This window comes from Corvus hawaiiensis, chromosome 1 (assembly GCF_020740725.1).
Source record: "Corvus hawaiiensis isolate bCorHaw1 chromosome 1, bCorHaw1.pri.cur, whole genome shotgun sequence".
Lineage (NCBI taxonomy): Eukaryota > Metazoa > Chordata > Aves > Passeriformes > Corvidae > Corvus > Corvus hawaiiensis.
The window spans coordinates 81,556,312-81,570,650 of NC_063213.1; the positions used below are offsets into that span (position 1 = coordinate 81,556,312).

The following is a 14,339-nucleotide window of genomic DNA, read 5'->3' on the forward strand; positions in this document are numbered from 1 at the left end:
ATATTCTGCTGTTTCTGAAATATAGAACGTACTGTTGCATAATGAAAGAAGAATAAGGCTACATTTGGCACAGTGGCTGTTATGTATATGCACTGAAGAGTACACTCTATTTTGAGATATCATGAGCATTTTCAGGTGCTACTGTTTTATAACTCTATAATTGCCACTTTTAAGTTTTGATTCTCAGTCGGTCATGTCATAGCTGAAAAAGGTCTATACAGACTCCATCACTTAAGCAATGATTTATGCTAGCTTTATCTTCAGTCAGTCAACTTCAAAAAGTTGAACTCCAATAACAAATTCTCATCTTCACCTACCTTTGATGAAAAAGAGATGGTCCACAAAATGAACTAAAGTAGCCATATTCACAAAGTAGATTCTACACTCTTAAGGATATGTGAGGTTGAGGGCACATTTAGTTAGACTTAAACTAATAAAAGGAGGGGGTAGGTAAATAAAGTGCTGAAAACAGCTTTATTTTCCATGGTAACAGCACAGTGCAGCTTCTGAGAATAGAATGCTGGAAGAAGAATGAAACACAGAAAAGAGAAAAACTGAGCAGCCAGGGTGAGGGTAGTGGTATAGCAGTAACTCCTTGACATTTTTATTAATCTTGTCATCTTGAATCATGGAATTATAGTTATATAATTTTATGATGTTAATTTAAAAAAAGTCTTTTTGTTTGAACTTTGCAAAGATTTGTAGGAATGTCAGTGTTATTCAAAAAATCATAGCGAATTTTTATCTATCACTGCTTCATAATATACAGTGACAGAACATATTTTTTGACAAATATCCAGGATCTTTGAACTCAAACTCTCAAGTGTGATGATGTCATCACACAGTATCTTTTACTGGGTGAAGAATCAGAAGAATCAAGAATTTTTTTTTCTTCTCTCTCTTTTTTTTTTCTTCAAATACAGCTAAAATGTCTTCAGAAATGTTTTAATAAATGTAAGAAGTATCAAAGTTTCCACAGAGTGGAACAACTGGTAGGTTTCACTAAAGATTGCTGGCACAAGCAAAGTGCTGAGATCGAAGAGGAGGCTGTGACTCAGGAGGACGTGGTAAGTTGTATGTCCCCTCTTATCTGTTTTCTTGTCTCACTAATTTACAGTTCGCTTAACTCACAATGGAAACCCCATTTTCCCTCATCGCAATCACCTTTAGATCCATGGATATTCCTTCTGTGTTCATCCTTGCCAACTCCCCATAACTTTTCACAGAGGGTTAGCACTTTCTTGTTTCTAATGGAAGCTTTGTATGTGTTATTTTGGTTTCAGCAGTGCACTGTTGAGAGGGCCAGGTAACCTGCTAAAATCTGTCTGATACAGACAGAAATTTTGGAGTGTGTGTTTTTAAAGGTCATCAGGATGTGCAAGTTTGACAAACTGCAAGCAACTGAAGACTGACACCTGTCCTAATAATACCATATTTGAGTTGTGACCAATACATTATGAGATTCTGCGCTGAACTTCATCTGTAGTCTATGTAAGAATGTAGTTAACTATATAGCTCAAATTCACCAGCTGGCATCTCTAAGTTATTCCCAAATGCTTCCTTAAATGCTTTATTGTACCTGAGAAGGAGACTTTTATTTTTTTGGATGTGGGAGGGAGACTTTCCACAGATAAATCAGTCTTTATCATCAGAGAGGAGATCAGTGATCACACATCACAGAGCAAACACATGGTTAGGGCATTTCTGTCATACTGAAGATGATACTGCTGCTGGTTTTAGTTTCACTGTCTGCAGCACATTTTTTCTTCACCTGTGACACTGTAAATGGCCAAGTACCTACTTATAAATTATTAAATCAATGACCTACAATGAGATAAACCTAACAGCACATTCGTTAGGAAAGGTCACCCAGTCTGTTATGATGAGCTGACTGGAAATAATAACTTCCTTAGTTATAGCCATTTTGACCTTTCAATTTTTCTCTCCATAACTATAGTTGCAAACAAATAAAATTTTAGACAAAATACTTTCAGGTGCTGATCCCTCTTATGATGAAGCCAATATCCTTAGGAATACGACACTGATAATTTTCCACATCTGATTTCATTCTAATACTGCAGGATTTAGAGGGGTGAAAAAGTAGCCTGAGGCTTCCTAGATGAGACGCTACTGTCCTTTTCTAAGAATTACTATCATGTTAATGTTAAGACTGCATTGTAATCCCATATCCACTAATAACACTTCAGTTAGAAATTTGGTTCTGGAAACGTCTGCGAGGGAGGGAGCTACCAGGTGCCTCTGAAACAGTTGTTTCCTGAATGTCCTCATTCTTTACCAAATCATCTGAAAATGAGATTTGGAGGTGTTTTCCTCAGTGCTCAGGCAACCTAGAGATGCAGGTACTGTTAAGACTGAAGGAAACATATTCATGTTTCCATGCTTAAATACTTTTGGTTCTGGTCCTACATCTCTGTCTCTGGTCAGTTTTATCTGGGTTTTGTTTGTTGTTATGCTACCGCTGACTGAAAAAAATAATATTGCTTCCCTATTTCCTAAATGTAACCACTCATAAGCCTTTTCCTTTTTATTACTGTAATTATTTGTGTTTTACATAATTCTATAATGATAGCTGACTTTGTATCTGATGTGTGATGTATTTTAATAGAAGTTAAGAGATGAATTGATGCAATGAATTTGAACAGCTAACAGTAGTTTCAAATTAAAAATTATGAGAAATTGTGACAAATGCGTACAGTAATATCTTCTTATAATTGATACATTTATGGGTGATGCCCCTATTATGAGTGCTGAAGTGCATTGCAGGTGAATGTATTATCTTTTTCTTGAGCATCCGGTATCATAAGTTAATATTTCATAGAAGAAGATTAAAGATATTACAGCTGCTGAAACTAGTTTGGTTTTAAAACTTCAGGGCCATTTTTTTTTTAATTTGGGGTCATTCTGTTTTGGAACAATTCTTTGAAAAATTCATTCTCTTTTCTTCTTTTAAATTTTTTTTCCTGTGGTATATTAACCTCACTTTCAAAAGGAAACTATATGGGAAACTTATTTTTCTGGCTCTGAAATGGCTTTCTCCAGCAAAGAAGAAAGCTGAATTGCTGCTACCTCAATTGTATTCCTAACAGTATTTGATCTCAGATGATTTTTTAAGCACTTTGTAAATGAGATTCGTAGCAATGGTGTCCTCAACTACATTTCAAACTGCGCAGTGTGTAGGGGGAAATAGGTAATTGTTTTGTGAAAAAAGAAATGGTGAAGAAGACTTTTTACAAGCATTGACAGTGAAAGGGATTTATTAGTGATCATTACTGACTGGGCCTGCTGAGATAAAAAGTGTGAAAAACCTTTACTATCTGCTAATTGTCTCACTTGGTTTTACATTGCAAAACCGTCATTTTACTTTTACATTGCATAAGATCAAATTCTAGGCATTCAGTTGCAAGATGTCCAGGCACTGTGTACATCAACATAGAGCTCTTTAAATTCCAACAGAACAACAGGGTTTATCAAAATTCTCTTCAATATACAGAAATAACAGAGAAAGGAAAAAAGAAACTCATTTCCCTGGTCAAAAAGAAGGCAAGACTCCCTGAATCAAGAGCTTTATGGTTCTTCACATCTACTTAATAGCAGCATTTTATGATTGTTTGAAAATAAGAGGAGGCTTTTCTGAGTAATGAGTCTAACTTTGGGTTGCTATTGAATAGAGTAATATGAAAAAATAATACATTACTATCTTGTAAGTTTTAATATTTCAAAGTTCAATAAATGCACAGTCCAGTCCTACTGTATGCAAAAAAAGTATTTTCTACGGGCTTAGAAACACTGATCGTATAAATTCAGAAAAAATAAAAATGCATGCAATCTGCAAATATGTCTGTATAATGCAGTGTACAAGAAACATCATCTGCTCTACTTAAGATGCATGTGGTTGCAACTATTTCTTAGGCCTTTGGTGGAAAAACCCTTGTGGATAAGTACTCAGCTGCAGAGAAGAACAATAGGACATGTTTGTATAAGCCAGTGTTTTAATTTGCTTATTTAATTCTTTGTTTCTGTGTGATATCAAAGGGTTTATGTATAGTTAGTTTATAAATAGAAAAGAGAAGTTATCAATTTAATAAACTATTTTAAACTAAGAATTTCTTTTAAAAACTTCCTTTACAATGAAGCAGGTACTTCAGTGATACCCATTTGGCATCCAAAGCCAGAAAGGTGGGCTTTGTTCCTGTAGTGCTGACTCAGGGTTTAATGACGAAAACCGAATAGCTTATAGCTAGGAAGTTCCATAAATTTAATCTGAAATATTAGTAGAGAGTTTTTAGGGATAAAAAGTCCTTCTTTTTGCCACAAGTCATACTTTGCCTCTTCAGTGGGGCAGAGATCGGTATAGTGTAGTATAGTGGTTTGGACCAAAATACTCATTACTTATTTACCTTCTGTGAGATAAGAATTAGGAGAAAGCAAAGCAGGCACAAAACTTAAAAGAATATAAAGATGTTTATTAACAGACCTAAAAGGAAGGAAAAAAAATCAGACCACACCTTCAGAACACTTCTCCTCCCCCCACCGTTATCCTTTCACCCACTGACAACGTAAAAAGACAACCCTTGAGATTTGCAGTCAGTTTACCACTTCTATAATAACCTTGTTCAGTTCACTTAGGGAGAGGAGTCTGTCTTGCTCATGCTACAGAGACATCTCCACAAGAAGTTCTCTCATGGCTCAGTATTACAACGAGACAACCGCCCGGGTTGGTTCTCTTGTCACATGTGAGAGTCCCTTCCCCTGACTTGCAGCTTTCCCCACAACTGCTTTCAAGGGTCCAATCTTGAGCTACTGGGGTACCATTTTAAAGTTGAGCTGTTCAGAAACAAAAGTTCTCTTCACCCATCTCTGGGAGCATCTTCATCTCTAGGAAAAGAGGCCCTCTCCCTTCCCTGGGAGAAAAAGGGTCCTCATCATCTTCATCTCTAGGACTATCTCTGGGAGCATCTCTAGGAACAGATGTCTTCTCCTTCCTATTTGGAGCAAGAGTCCTCATCACTTCCATCTCTCCCTGTTCAAACTTCTCATCAAATTACATCTGCTTCAACATTTGCTTATTTCAGCACTTGAGGTGCTTTTGCTCACAAGTACAGTTTGAACGCTGCAACCCCCTGTGCTTTCATGAAATTACAACAGGTACTCTGATATATCATAGTCTATCACCACCATAGCTTTACAACAGAATTTCAGCTTCTAAGCATCTCCTCTTTCTCCTCCCTCAGAGTTTCAGCTCTTCTTTCTTTACTTAATGTCTGCAGGCTTCATCTATTCTGGAGGAAACTTACAGCACTAAAAGGGTTAATCTCACCTGGGCCCCGCAGCTGGAATTCTCTTATCGCTGTTGGTCACATGATCTTTGCCTGGCAGCGGGGCAGCTTCAGCTGAATCTTCAGCCGCACTGGAGAGGGGGTGGGGAGCCGGGCCGTGCCGTCTGCATGTAGCAGGGGTGTGGGGGTCCACGGGTGGAACAGGGCCGCACGGCTCCAGGATGACTGTGTCCTGGCCCGGCCCCACTGGGCTGCACAGGCCCCCCCCCACCCAGTTACCTGTCCCAAGGCCAGAAGCAAGAGAGAGCTTTCCCAGGGTTTGTTCATTCTTAAATGTGGACCACAGAGGCGTGTCAAAATTTTTAAGTGGCTTAAAAAATTGTCAATATTCAAACTAGCCAGTTGATAGGTTCTGTTAGATCATAGAGGAAACTGTAAGCACCTCTTTGCAAGAGAATCACTTCCATAGCTATGCTAATCCATGACACTGAGTGATACCTAGGACTTACGGCATTATACTTTAATTACTAGTGGCCATGCCAAGTCAGCAGAAGTCAACTCTGCTGATGGTGTGCCGTAATTCTTGTTGCCTCTGAGAAATGATATTGTAATGATCATTACTGGGTTGAAAAAAATTATCGGAGTGACTTTAATGGGTTGTTCCTACAGCTAAAAACTATCGGTCATTCATGCGCTTGGAATGAGAATGACAGCTGGTCTTCACCCTTTGTGTTTTGTAGCCGTTTCAGTCCTTTAAATGACAAATAATTGCAGGTTTGGGATATATTTTTTTTTTCCCCAAATACTGCATCATATGAGCTTTTGGGATAATTGTACTCTTAATATGCAATTGTGACTGTTGAAAAATGAAAGGGAATTAAATGCAATTTCTAGTGAAGAAAAGCAAAGAGTAAGAAATTATATATTAGTCAAGAGAATGGTAGGAATGAAATTTTTTTTTCTTGCAGGGACTTAGAGTGATATAACTGAATACACCTTTTGAACAAGTTTGTGTAAATGAGAGTGAGCTTAGAAATCTCTTTTAATTGATGATCTGTACATCTGGAATCCACTCCTGAAGAATAAACGTGCTGAAAAAATAATCGAAGTCTAATTCTGTACTGTTAGTTACGACTCCTCTTCATCTCCATGGACAGTTACAGTGTATTGGGTAAGTTATATAGAGGATTTTCCTGCCTATTTTTAAGTTTGTTTGAAGTGTCATATTTATAAGTTTTTCTTTAAAGACTGAAATTTTAGTTGGTTTTTCTATGGCAGTAACTCTAATAGTAACCAATGCTTCAGAGATACCAACAAACCTATATTTGAAGCGCCTCACTCTGTGAGGTGACATCTAATTTTTACCCTTCCCAATTTAATAGGATGTTAAGTTAAAATTATTGCAGTTTCTTGGAATACTCAACAGAAGAGTCTGGAACCTGATTTGGCAAAGTATTTAGTGTTCTGTGGCACTTCACATTGAAAGTACATCCCAAATGCCCTTTGGCAGACTACAGCTTTCTAGCAACCACCCACATCAGCTGCCAGTCATCTGTGGAAAGCCTAATTAAAGTCTTGATGGCAAAAGTCAGAACAGCCAAATCCTGACTGCACTGTTTACTGTAAAAAGTTTCTTTATTCCTCAAATATTCTTCTCTGTCAGGATGACTGCACAACCCCCCACAGCTGAGGAAATAGGGCTTTTGGTAAGAAGGAAGTTCTGTCATTGTCGTCCTCATGTCACTATCTTGTGACTTGTTTCTCTCTTTTGCGCTTAATGCTTTGTCCAAATCAAGTCACTTTTCTAGGAAATCACAGAGGTTATTCTCTTTGCTGAAGCAATAATATTCCTCATTCACTTCATTTACTTTTTTCCACCTGTCTCATGCCATTTCTGTGGAAAAGCCTGTCTGATCTATTTTTAACTTGCTTTTGGATCCCACTCAATTCTGTTCCCTTTTTCTCCCTCTTCATTTTTCAAGATTATTGTCTGTCTACCTTGTTGCAGGATCCTTTCTTTGTTATATCCTTTTTTTGTGAATTAAGTTAATCCATTTTTTGAAGTGTAATGAACACATCTGTGATAAGAGTTTATGCACAGGGAGCTGATCAAAGACAAAATTAACTGTCTCTGAAGGACAATCCTTATTACAGTCCTTAGCCAAATACCAATTTTCAGGTTTTTACGTCCGCATGTAAAACCTGGCTTTAGTTATTTAATACCAGTTTCACTTCTGGCTTGCTTAAAAGTAGCATTATGGTGGACTGCACTAAGCTGTGGACTAAAACTTTTGTTAATAGCTGGTAACTGTTGGTACATAGGGAAGAAGAAACATGAAAATAAACCTCAGCAAACAATTTAAGATGGAATTCTTGAATTGCCACACCTCTATGTGGCTTAAGAAGAGTTGAGTAGATCCATTTGTATTTAGCTTGAAAAGAGCAAAATGACTCCTGAGATGTCATATCCTCGAGGGCTGCTCCTGTACTTCTCATGAAGTTACAGAAAAGCTGGAAAGGTATCAGATAAGGGCTGTTCTTGCTTCAGTGTTCTCTTATTGTGGGTGATAACAAAGTCCTTTTTGAGCAGAGATTCTTTTTAAAGCACTTCTCTGACTTCTGATTTTTGGAGATCCCTTTCATTTTTACCTTGGTTTGTTTCTCATTTAAGACTGTGAATCATAAGAGTAGCATTAATCACCATTGGCTCTAATACCTGGAGATTATTCGTGTAAAGTGTATGACTTAACTGTCAAGACTCTAATGGAGCTGTGTAGTTCGAGGCTGTATTTCATAGAGTCATAGAATTGCTATGGTTGGAAGGGACTTCTGGGGATCATCTTGTCCAAACCCCAAGCTCACCTAGAGTGGGTTACGCAGGAACATATCCAGGTGGATTTTGAATGTCTCCAGAGAGGGAGACTCCACGAACTCCCTGGGCAGCCTGTTCCAGTGTTTTGCCAACCTCAATGTAAAGAAGCTCTTCCTCATGTTGAGATGGAACTTCTTGTATTTTAATTTATGGTCATTCCTCCTTATCCTGTGGCTGGGCGTCACCAAAAAGAGTCTGGAAACATTCTCTTGGCACCAGCTTTTGAGATATTTGTATGCATTAATGGGATCCTCTCTCAGTCTTCTCTTCTCCAGACTAAACAGGCCAAGCTCCCTCAGTTTCTCCTCATAAGTGATGCTCCAGACCCCAACTCATCTTTGTGGCGTCTGCTGGACCCTTTCCAGTAACTCCTTGTATTTCTTGTGCTGAGGGGCCCAGAACCGGACACAGTATTCCAGATGTGGACTCACTAGGGCTGAGCAGAGGGGCAGGATCACCTCCCTCCAGCTGCTGGCCACACTCTTCCCAATGCACCCTAGGATACCACTGGCCTTCCTGGCCACAGGGGTGCTGCTGGCTCATGGCCAACTTGTCATCCACCAAGACCCCCAGATCCTTCTCCACAGAGCTGCTCTCCAGTAGGTCAGCCCCCAGCTTGTGCTGGTACTTGGGGTCATTCCTCCCCAGGTGCAGGACCCTGCACAACTTCATTAAGTTTCTGCGTGTCCAATTCTCCAGCCTATTCTGTCTGTCTCCATCCTATTTCTGTCTGTCTGGTTTGTTCAAGGATAGTATCAAACAGCAGTCTCCCTGGCTACCAACACAGCTTACAGTTCTGGGATTTTTCCCTTTCTTTCAAACAGCTTCATGCTTTGGATTTACGAAAATTTATAACCTAAGGGAACAATACTTCAAGGTTAATTCAGTCAGCCTTGACAATCCTCCTCCAGAAAAATTGTACATTAGCCTGTACAGGAACAGCTGTGATACGGCAGAAACATAAAATGCTGCACTTATTTCAGATACTGTATAAAATACTTGTATTTTTATTTTCTCTGCACCTTCCCACCTTCCTTGGGTGAACTGGTTCCCTTTGAAGCTTTTTTGGTTTTGGCATATTTGTTTTGGGGTTTTTTTTACCACACTGAAATTTAGCACCTGTAGGTATAGCATGATGGTGTGAAAACAAATTATTTAACATACCTGGAATCGTGCACATGCACAGGGAGAAATGAACTACTGTCAAATGACACTGACAGGATCTTGTGCCTTTTTTGTACTTAAAATGTGCTTGAACAGACTGTATTAATATCTGAGTTAATTGATAACACAAACTAGAAAGAATATTATCAACTCACAATTAATTTGTCTTCTAAGATGCCAGATACTGTAGCTAACTCTGCTCCTGATTCTGGGACTCACTGAATTAATAGAGTTGTAAAGAGTTAGGAATGCAGAGTCCAAAATTACTTCCTTATTGCAATTTTTAGACAAGGGTGGAAAAATAATTAACATAGGTGCCTGTTTATGCCTATGAGTACAGAAAGCAGAGACAGAAAAAGCCTCAGAATACAACCTCTTAGGCTCAGGATATAAAATTTACTTTCTAACAAATTCTTTCTCCAAGTTGTTACATGAAAAATTGGGTGATTTAGGCATAGGAATTTGCAGCTCTTTGAAATATGGCAAAAACAATCTTGTTGTTCAAAAGAGAAGACACCCATTGAAATGCCAGTGGCATGCAGAAGTAGGATTATATCAATCCTTAAACTTCTGACTAACGTCTCTGAAGCCCTCTGCTTGTACAAATGGCAACTAGTGCAGTGGAGAATAAAATGTTTTCAATCCTTAAACTAAAATATAGCAATATCTCTGTGTAACCAGTGCTTTTAAAAGAAGACTTATTTTGCTTTACATTGCTGCTATAAGCACTCAAACTATGGCAAGGTAGTAACAATAATTTTTCAAAACACTTAAATTTTTGTATATGTTTTCATCTGATTATATACTAAAATCATGTATTAGATGAAGCAGATCAACTCTAGCATAATTGTAGAATAGACTCACCTTGACATCTATTCTTACATTTTATTTGGACTGGGTATCTAGAGTGGTATTGTACAATGTAATGTATGAATCATTAGAACAGTGTGCATTATGACAAAAAAAAAGGGATGCATATTTGTGTGATATTTCTCACCACAGTACTTCAGGTCTTCTTTAGAACTTGTTCAGAATCTTGGTTGAGGAAATATATCACAGATTGCTACAGCTGATGAAGTTATTATTAGTCATTTACAGTTTCTTTGACCAATTAACAGAAATATTAAAGTGACTTTCCTTTTGTCTTTATCCTGTTCTGTATATGAAGGGGAAAAAAACCTTTATAATTCTATAAAATGAGTATTTTATTTTGGTTATGGATAGTTTCCATGAGCCTTATTCTGCATGCAGGATAAATCTGAATATTCTTCACCTCTTGGTCAAAAACCTTGTTGTACATGAACATTATCCATTCAGTGAAGGGGTTAAGCTGTCAGCCAGATTGTATTTTGGATGTTTGCAGAGTCAGTGCTATAAAGGAGAACAAAATAAATCCCATAGGCTTAAATAGCAAAAATGTATTAGTGAGATGCAGAACTACTGACCTAAGTGAGCCTTTAATCAGACATCACAGAGTGCAGTATTATGGAAGAGAGTGTTGATTAGGGTGAACTGAAGTTAGGCATGGTGATTAAAGCTGGTCAAAAAAATTTTAGAATCTCAGAGACTGTGTGATAAGATGAAATGCAGTGGTTTCTAAGAGATGCATGTTCATGCCTCTGAGTTCCTGATTTTCTGTGACAAGGCCTCCCAGACCTGCATTTAGGCCCCTACTCATTTAAATTTCATAGTACAGTCCCACCTACTGAGAGAGCCAGCCCTATAGCTCCATCCATTCCACTGTTTCAACAGCTCAGGCTGTCAACCCTATCATATCCCCACAGTTTTTCCATTTCCTCCCTTGATACATCAGAAAGTGCATAGCTTCAGGCTCTTGATGTGATGCATGTTTTCCACCTTCCATTTTTCTATTTGTACAGCCTGTCAGCTTTTTTCATCCTTTCAGTGAAGCGCAGTCACTGTTGATACCTTTGGGACCCTCTAGCACACACCCAAGTTTTGTGCTTTTTTGGGCTGATATCTGCCTCTGGATGTTGAAGCCAACCTCATACTAATCAGTCTTTGCATTCTATAAAGCTGTTTCGCTCAGGCTGTTGGTAGTTTGAATTTCTAGTGAAATCTATTTTGGGAATGTGTGACAGACTTGATGTAATTTAAGGCTTAGAAATGTCTCCTACTCATTGAGAGTTCTGTCTGAACTTGCATGTTCATGTGTGCACTTGAAAATTATTAAAATGTTGGAGGTGGTTGTCCTCTACCATGACTCACTGCTGACTGGAGCTTTGAGCTGGTTCCCCTGTCCTCTTTCCTTCATGTGTTTTTTACTTGTTGCAATGGTTGCCCCTGTTGCAGACGAGATGTGCTTTTAGATATGATGCCCTCTTGATGTTTCATGCTGAGTCTAAGAAACAGCAGTGCCACTAATTGTAATTTCTCTTTCTCTCCTACTGACTCCTCCTGATGATAAAAAAAAAAATGTTTCTTGGAGGTAGGCCAGTAGTGAAGCTGACAGTCCCAGAAGCCTCTTATTAATACTCCTTCAATGAATTTCCAGGCGCGGTGACCGCAATGCAGTAGAGCAGATTCTTTAGACAAGGTCAGACTGGTATTCAGCAGAATGCAAATGGAAATTGTAACTCAGCACAGACATATCTCACTCTGTCACATGTGCAGCCTGCTGACAAATTAATAACTCTTTCAGGATTTAAATGCAGATGTATTTCAAGGCTGTTCACTACTTTGGTGGCAACTATAATGTTCTTGGATATACTTACCATATACATTTTTTTTTCTTTATGAGGGGAATCACTGAACAGGGAACAATTATAGCCTAACTTCTCATATCCCACTGAGTATTACAGCGGGTTGATGTTAGTTCACAGTGCTCTCTGCAAGCTGTCCATATATCAGTTGTTTGAAAGGGATCTCATGAGCTGCTGCATGCATGGGCAAAAGCTGTGTTTTCTTTCTACCTGTCTTACAAAGATGAGGTCACCATACCAGTGCCTGAAGCAGAAGAGTCATACTGAAGCATTCCATTCTGCCATCAGTTACCACTTCTGTCAGTTTTAGGAAGTTGTACTGGTGTTACTTCTGTCTGTCTCTGCTTCGATTCTATGAATCACAGCACCACAATACCCCATACAGTGGATCATATGTGTTTGTCGGGAGGTAGCATATGAGCCCGTGGCATGTATCAGATGCTGACTTAGAAATATTCTTACAATTCTTACAATTCTTAATGTGAAAAAAAGCTTCTTCAAGGAGATCTGGATGAGGGCTTACAGGTGGAAAAGAGGAAGATTTCCCAGTGTTGCTTGTCCCTCCCTTTATCTGTGGCAAAGATCTGCCTTCAGGGGCTGATCCAGAGAAGAAAGTGCAAAAATGTGTATGTAGAGGGACTTGTTCAAGATCTGTCAAGTGCAGGCATGTGCTCTGCAGCATCCACACATATATCTCCAATTACGTGTTGCAGGAGAGAGGGCTTTGCAGTAAAACTTGTAGTAGGGGGCCAGAGACTTGTCCAGGACAAAGGCTGGAAAGGAGACCCTTCACCCACGTACTTGCAGACATAGTTCTTTCTCTGGTGGTGGTGATGGGGTAGCTACTCAAGATGAAGGGGGAAGCTAAGGAATTAGAAAAAGCCTGAACATGTCTGAAAAAACCTTGCTTTGGTGTTTGGCCCAGTGCTAGATTTCATTTTATCAAATGTGGAAAGTTTTTCAAGGCTTGCAGAGCAAGATGTGGGTAGTGACTTCATGGTGTTGTCTACTACAAAATTTACCCAGCAGCAAAACAGAGGCCTCCAACTGAACACAGTCTGACCTGTTGAAGAGCTTGTTGCAGTACTCCGGGACTGGGCCAGGCACACCTGGAGCTCCAGAGGACAAGGGAGAATGAGGAAGAAAATGTTGAGAAGACCAAGAACATACAAAAGTAAGAAGAAGCAGCTGAAGAGGAGAAAGATCTGAAAAGGTAAAAATGACAACTGGCCAGTAGCACGGTAAAAAATGAAATTAAACAGCAGAAAGAGGCACATGAGTCTTGGGCTTGGAAACATGCACTGAATCTCATGATTCTTGAGAGTTCTTTTAGTCTCTTTTTACACTAGATAAGGATGGGAAGGATTCAGCCTGGTACAAGGCAGGATTGGAAGGCAATGGATTGTTCCAGTCTCCTCTCTCGTCCTATCTGGGGAAATCTTGGAGTGAAATTTCTTATTTTCCATATGAAAACTTTACGTACAATGGATTTCTTTTTTTAATTTCAACTATATGTCAAGGAGTAGTGTAGCATGTGTCAAGTGAGGAAATTCTGAAATTAATCAGGTCCAATAAAAAACTGTAAGGGTAAATACTTATCTGTTAAACATGTTCTCCAAGAGATGAGACACAGATGTATGCCTGTGTCATGAGTTTCACATGTTGCAAATGTGCACAAAATTACGTTCCTGATTCCAAATGATCTGAACTGATATTCATACTGTTGCAGTAGTAATGTTTTAATTTAATGTTGCATTATATTCCCAGAGAAAGTAGGAGCATATTTCAGAAAACAATAATATATAATAGATTGAAAATTATGGGACAGACATGACCTGCCTTGTTCATCTTCAAGTCAAAAATTATGCAGCTGTGAATTGATTAATTTGTCTTTATGACTACAGAAGTAATTTTGAGTGAGTGAGAAGTCTACACATACATGAGATCCCAATATAAGCATTTCTTAGAAGAAATCGCAGAATCATGGAATATTTTGCTTTGGAAGGTGCTCACAAAGGTCATCTAGTCCAATCATCCTGCAAGCAGCAGGGACATCTTCAACTGGATCAGGTTGCTCAGAGCCCAGACCAACCTGACCTTAAATGTTTCCAGGGATGGGACCTCCACCAGCTTCCTGGGCAACATTTTCCAGTACTTCACCACCCTCAATATGAAAGATTTCTTCCTAATATCTAGCCTGAAATGACACCAAAGTTCTTGCTAAAATTTGACAATTTCAAGAAATGAAAAATGACTGTAAAAATTATGAACTGTTTAAATATG

The 14,339-nt window shown here is 38.7% G+C and overlaps 1 long non-coding RNA gene across 1 annotated transcript; it reads left to right on the plus strand.

Moving 5' to 3' along the window:
* Window positions 1–492: 492 nt before the first annotated feature.
* On the plus strand, window positions 493–14,074 carry LOC125335306. The gene is made up of 4 exons (XR_007207409.1): window positions 493–567; window positions 924–1,067; window positions 6,266–6,468; window positions 13,083–14,074. It is a non-coding gene; the product is annotated as an uncharacterized LOC125335306 (long non-coding RNA).
* Window positions 14,075–14,339: the final 265 nt, after the last annotated feature.